The sequence below is a fragment of the Suricata suricatta genome, chromosome 2 (assembly GCF_006229205.1).
Source record: "Suricata suricatta isolate VVHF042 chromosome 2, meerkat_22Aug2017_6uvM2_HiC, whole genome shotgun sequence".
NCBI classification, from domain to species: domain Eukaryota; kingdom Metazoa; phylum Chordata; class Mammalia; order Carnivora; family Herpestidae; genus Suricata; species Suricata suricatta.
Window position 1 is genome coordinate 15,409,436 of NC_043701.1, and position 6,178 is coordinate 15,415,613.

General features: G+C 42.3%; 1 protein-coding gene across 1 annotated transcript in view; it reads left to right on the forward strand.

Moving 5' to 3' along the window:
* Window positions 1-6,178, forward strand: part of CREB3L2 (cAMP responsive element binding protein 3 like 2) — a 115,241-nt gene that overhangs the window by 61,385 nt on the left and 47,678 nt on the right. The gene's annotated exons all lie outside the window — the stretch shown is intronic.

Below are 6,178 nucleotides of genomic sequence, written 5' to 3' on the forward strand. Positions count from 1 at the left end.
CACTGAAGGGGGTGAGGAACATTCCTGTCATGAGGCAGGGGTTCAAGGTGGCTTCTTTCAAGTCAGAGTTTCTGTGATGGGACCGTGAACCCTTTAGCAGAACCCTGCGCTAAGGGCAAGTACACGTCTTCATCATCACCACTGCTGGAGCCCCACAGAAGTAATGCTGGGAGGCTCCCCATCTAACAACCCTGTGGCACGTTTCTACACTGGATGTGGAAGACTCAGTGGTGGATGAGTGGCGGCTGTTGGTGAAATCGATACAAATGTTTTTTAAACTCCAGCCCCACTACATGTTAGCTCTGGAGGCAGACTTAAATGAGGCCGTGTTTTAAAGTAGAAAGTGCATGGGCTTCAGAACCCACAACCCCAGCCTTGGGCAATGTTCCTAACTGCCCTGAGTCCCCATTTTCTCGTTTGTGAAAGGGCCCATGTCTGCCTTATAGGAGAGTACCTTGCTTACTTTCCGAAAGTCTCCCATGTGAAGGACGTCGCCACCAGAAGACCTGGTACCTGCTCCTGTCAGCAGCAGCCTCAGTGATGGTCCGCAGTGTCAGGGTTTCTCACTTGATAGAACTTTTTCATGCAATTGGCTCGGAAGCTCTAATACCTCTTTCCTGGTAGAAACACTATGGTGAAAGTTCAGGCAGTTTGAAATAAGAGGGGCCCCTTTGTGGCTCAGTTGGTTAAGTGGCCAGCTCGTGAATTTGGATCAGGTCATGATCTCAAGAGCATGAGATTGGGCCCCACGTCGAGCTCTGTGTTGAGTGTGGAGCTTGCTTGGGATTCTCTCTCCCTCTCCCTGTGCACACTCTTTCTCAAAATGAGGAAATAAACATTTAAAAAAAAGTGGGCTGCCTGGGTGGCTCAGTCGGTTAAGTGGCCCACTTTGGCTCAGGTCATGATCTCATGGTTCGTGGGTTTGAGCCCCATGTCAGGCTCTGTGCTAACAGCTCGGAGCCTGGAGCCTGCTTCAGATTCTGTGTCTCCCTCTCTCTGACCCTCTCCTGCTCATGCTGTCTCTCTCTCTCTCTCTCTCTCTCTCTCTCTCTCTCTCCCTCAAAAATAAATAATAACATTACAAAAAGAAGAAGAAGAAGAGGACCTTTGTTCAAGGTCTAGCTCAAGCAGCAGATGACTGAGGTCTTGTGAGCATTGATTGATGGGAATGCAGTGAGAGCATCTTGTAACGCCAGTAAGCTTGACTAGACTATTAGAATAGGAAAATGTTATTATGCCACGTCTTTGAAAATATTCAACTTAAAATTTCAAAACTCTTGGATGCACATGCATAGTCCTTTGCTGAAGTATTAGCAAGATCCAAGAAGTCTCCCTCTTTGAGGATGCTCACTTCGCCTCTTTGGTTTTTGGTCTCTGAGACTATATGCCCCTCTCTTACTGTCTGCCATTAATGGCGGGTCGATTCTGGTCTTTTTCCTGCACTAGCACTGGGATGTTGCTCTGTCTGCTGAGCCTCTGAGCCCATAGCTGTCAATAGCGCCCAGCTGGAGCTGACTTGCTGGGCTGGGTCACATCATCTGCGACGCGCTGGGACAATATCTTTTTCAGTCACAGGTACCGGCCCTCGGACCTACTCGGTGCTCACTGCCAAGTTCCTGGGTGTGGGTGGGGCTTAGGTGCAGTTGGTGTCTTCTGAGGGGTTCCTTTTCCAGGGAGAAGGTTATCGTAATGCATTTGGGAACAGCTTCGCGTTCTTCGGGCCTGCCTATCATTTAGCGCTACGTTGTTTGGCAACATGATAATTGCTATGAAACCCAAAGTAGGGGGGGTTAAGGGATGGTTAGCAGAGTTGGAGAAGGTTTATTATTGGTTACCTGGGGGATGTTCACGAAAACATTCATTAGTGCTGCTCAGGAGAAAGAAAATGGTGTCAGCAGAGTAGACCAACCAGGCAGCTTCCCTGGGAAAGCCTTGCCCCAGGGCAGAGCAGGATTCCAGAAGGTTAGCAGGGTCAGCACAGCTGGCCAGAGTAGACATTGCTACTCAGGGGACACAACTGTGGCTTGGAAATGCAGGGACTGAGTCCAGCTCTTGTGTTTATTTTGTAAGTTTGTGTTATTGATTTCTCTTTGTGTTACCTTGATTTTGGTCTTAAAAGGAGCTCTGTCAGATATGTGCAGAATATTCACCAGCAGGCAACCGATAAATTTGTCTTCGGAGACCTGCTTATGGAGGCAGCCTCTGACTTCAGGTTATCTTATAGTCTGGAAAGGTGGGTCCTAACCTTAGCCTTGCAAGCATTCTGTTCCTCATATGCAAAGTGTGGTCATCGAAGGCCTTTTCTATTTTCTTATTTCTTATTTTGTATCCCCACTATCTGTTTAAGGTTTAACACATGGTAACTGCAACATCCATGAATCTTCCTCTAACTTGGACATATCTCAACCTCTAGGGACATTGTAAGCTTCTAGGGAACTAATTGTAAAGTGGAGCATGTAGGAGGGGCATGGGGGAAGTAAGCTGGGATGGGGGCGACCTTCAGGGGTTGAAAAACTAAAGTAAGCAGTAGAAGCACAGGTGGTGGTAATGAATTTAATATGGATGCTTTAGAACAACTCAAAGTCTCTAAAGATGGGTCGCCGCATATTTTTTTAATTTCCCATCATATTTAAGAATGTTTATTATAGTATCACATATAATAATAAAATATTTAGGAGTACCTGGGTGGCTCAGTTAAGCATCCAACTTTTGATTTTGGCTCAGGTCACAATCTCAGGGTCATGGAACTGAACCCTGGGTAGGCTCCATGCTGAGTGTAGAACCTGCTTCAGATTCTCTCTCTCCCTCACAGAGATAGAGCAAACAATTCCAAAATTTATGGAACCAGAAAAGATGCTAAAAACTCAAAGTAATGTTGAAAAATAAGACCAAAGCTGAAGGCATCACAATTCTGGACTTCATGCTATATTACAAAACTGTAATCATCAAGACAGTATAGTGCTGGCACAAAACGGACACTCAGATCAATGGAACAGAATAGAGAACCCAGAAATGTGTGGTCAACTAGTCTTGGACAAAGCAGGAAAAAGTATCCAATGGAAAAAAGATAGTCTCTTTAGCAAATAGTGCTGGGAGAACTGGACAGCAACATGCAGAAGAATGAAACTGGACTACTTTCTTACACCATACACAAAAATAAATTAAAAATGGATGAAAGACCTAAACATAAGACAGGAAGCCATCAAAATCCTAGAGAAGAAAACAGGCAACAACCTCTTTGATCTCAGCTGCAGCAACTTCTTACTAGATGTGCCTCCATAGGCAAGAGAAATAAAAGCAAAAATGAACTGTTGTGATCTCATCAAGATAAAAAGCTGCTGCACAGCAAAGGACACAGTCAGCAAAACTAAAAGGCATCCAGTGGAATGAGAGAAGATATTTGCAAAGGACATATCTGATCAAGGGTTATTATCCAAAATTTATAAAGAGCTTCTCAAACTCAACACTCAAAAAACAAATAATCTAGTTAAGAAATGGGCAGAAGACATGAATAGACCTTTTTCTAAAGAAGTCATCCAGATGATTAACAGACACATGAAAAGATGCTCAACATCACTCATCATCAGGGAAATACTAGAGGAAACCACAATAACTTACCATCTCACACCTATCAGAATAGCTAAAATTAACAATTCAGGAAACAATAGATGTTGTCAAGAATGCAGAGAAAAGGGAGCACTTTTTGCACGGTGGGTCAGAATGCAAACTGGTGCAGCCTCTCTGGAGAACAGGATGGAGGTTCCTATTTATCCAAAGGATACAAAAATGCTGATTCAAAGAGGCATATGTACCCCAATGTTTATAGCAGTGCTATCAACAGTAGCTGGATTATGGAAAGAGCCCAGATGTCCATTAACTGATGAGTGGATGAAGAAGATATGGTGTACACGCGTGCGCACATGCACACGCGCACACACACACACACACACACACACTGGAATATTAGCCATAAAAAAGAACTAAATCTTGCCATTTGCAACAACATGGATGGAGAATTGTGCTTAAGCAAGATGTCAGTCGGAGGAAAACAAAAATACTATATGATTTCACTCATATATGGAATTTAACAAAATGAATGAGCAAAGAGAAAGAAAGTGAGGCAAACTAAGAAAGAGGCTCTTAACTATGGAGAACAAACTAATGGTTACAGGTGGAAGGTGGGTGGAGGGAATGGTGAAATAGGTGATAGGGATTAAGAAACGTTTATTGCTGGGGTGCCTGGGTGGTTCAATTGGTTAAGCATCTGACTTCGGCTCAGGTCATGATTTCACAGTTCATGGGTTCGAGCCCCACGTCAGGCTCTGTGCTGCCAGCAACTCAGATCCCGGAGCTTGTTTTTGGATTCTGTGTCTCCCTCTCTTTCTGACCCTCCTCTGCTCACGCTGTCTCTCTCTCTCTCTCAAAAATAAATAAAAACATTAAAAAAATTTAAAAAAGGTATGTCTATCGACTGATGAATGAATAAGGAAGATGTAGTGTATATATAAATACACAATGAAATATTACTCAGTGAGCAAAAAGAATGAAACCTTGCCATTTGCAAAGAAACAAAACAGATGAACATAAGGGAAGGGAAGGAAAACTAAGGTAAAAGCAGAGAGAGAGAGACAGACCCTAAGAGACTCTTAAATACAGAATCTGAGGGTTGCTGGAGAGGTGTCAGGTGGGGGGATGGGCTAAATGGGTGATGGGGGTTAAGGAGGGCACTTGTTAGAATGGGCCCCGGGTGTTGTATGTAAGTGATAAATCACTGGGTTCTACTCCTGAAACCGGTACCAACTTTAAATAAGGAAACTATGTAAACTAAATAAAAATACTATAAAGGAAAACAAGTTCATATAATACATAGTGCAAGAACAGCTTATATACAGTTACCTAAAAGTAAAATGCAACACAAAAGTTTATAAAACAAATTGTCAGAAATAAAATATTTAGTCCTCACAGGGAACAGAAAGATTCTCTTTCCCTCTCTACCTGCCCCTCTTCCCACTCTGCTTGGGTGCGTGTTCTCTATAAATAGATAAATAGATAAATAAATAAATAAATAAATAAAATCTTTAAATACCCCTCAAGAAGAAATAGAGAAATACAGTGGGATACAACCCAGAAGCTCAGATGAATATAATAGAGCTGCATGTGTAAATATTAATAAATCTAGAAAATATTTTTGGAGACAATAAAGTTGCAGAAAGATGTATGAGATATAGCACTGTTTATTTGAAAAGTTCTTACGTATATAATGGAAGCGTATATATGTAGTAAGAATGTAAAGACCTGAATGGGGATGATAACCAAGTTCAGGGTAATGGTAACTTTAGGAGAGAGGAAAGGAAATTATTTGGGGCTTTGATAAGTCCCTTCATGTGTATTTCTTTAAAAAGAAAGAAAAACAGGTTGTAACAGCACACATGGGAAAACAAGATTTCTTCCAAAAGAATGATTACATACTTATTCTTGGTACTATTTTCTGTAATTTTTCTGAGTGTTTAAAATATTTCGTTGTAAAATGTCGGAAACAAAACTCTCCTGGTAATTGTGATGCAGGAAGTTGGCCTTTGGCAATTCTTGCCTAGATGCTTCCAGGGACTATCCAGTTCTAAATGTGTCTGTGTGCAGAGAACTCTCCCCCAAACACCTCTCTTATAGATGACCGATGCCTATCAGCCTGTGCCCAAGGCCCGTGGCTTCCCTATATTCTGTCCCAATTGGATGCACCTATTTCTCACATTGGTGATGTTGGTGAAATCCACCAATATAGCTCTACTTTGAGGACCTAGCCTACAGGGGCCTCTTGCCTGTTGTCTCTTTTTCGCCTTTATTAGAGGAGAGGTTCTGTCCTACAAGCACCATCATCTTTGAGCTCTAACCTCCTGCCTTCCTGTCGCCAAGCTGCATTCATTTCAGAACACCTTCAGTGACAATTCAGTGATAGGATTTAGTATCCATGGGGACCCCAAGAGTTCTCATTGCCTACCCCAGCATCACCATTTGCAATCAGTTATCCTCTTGCTGTATCTGCTTTTGTAACTTCCTTTCTGTACCAGAAGTGTCCCTAAATGTAATCAGTAAGTGGCTCTAGCAGCAGGTGCCAAGGTGAACTTTGAAATTTTTATTTTGTTATTATTATTTGTAAAGATTTTTTAATGTTTATTTATTT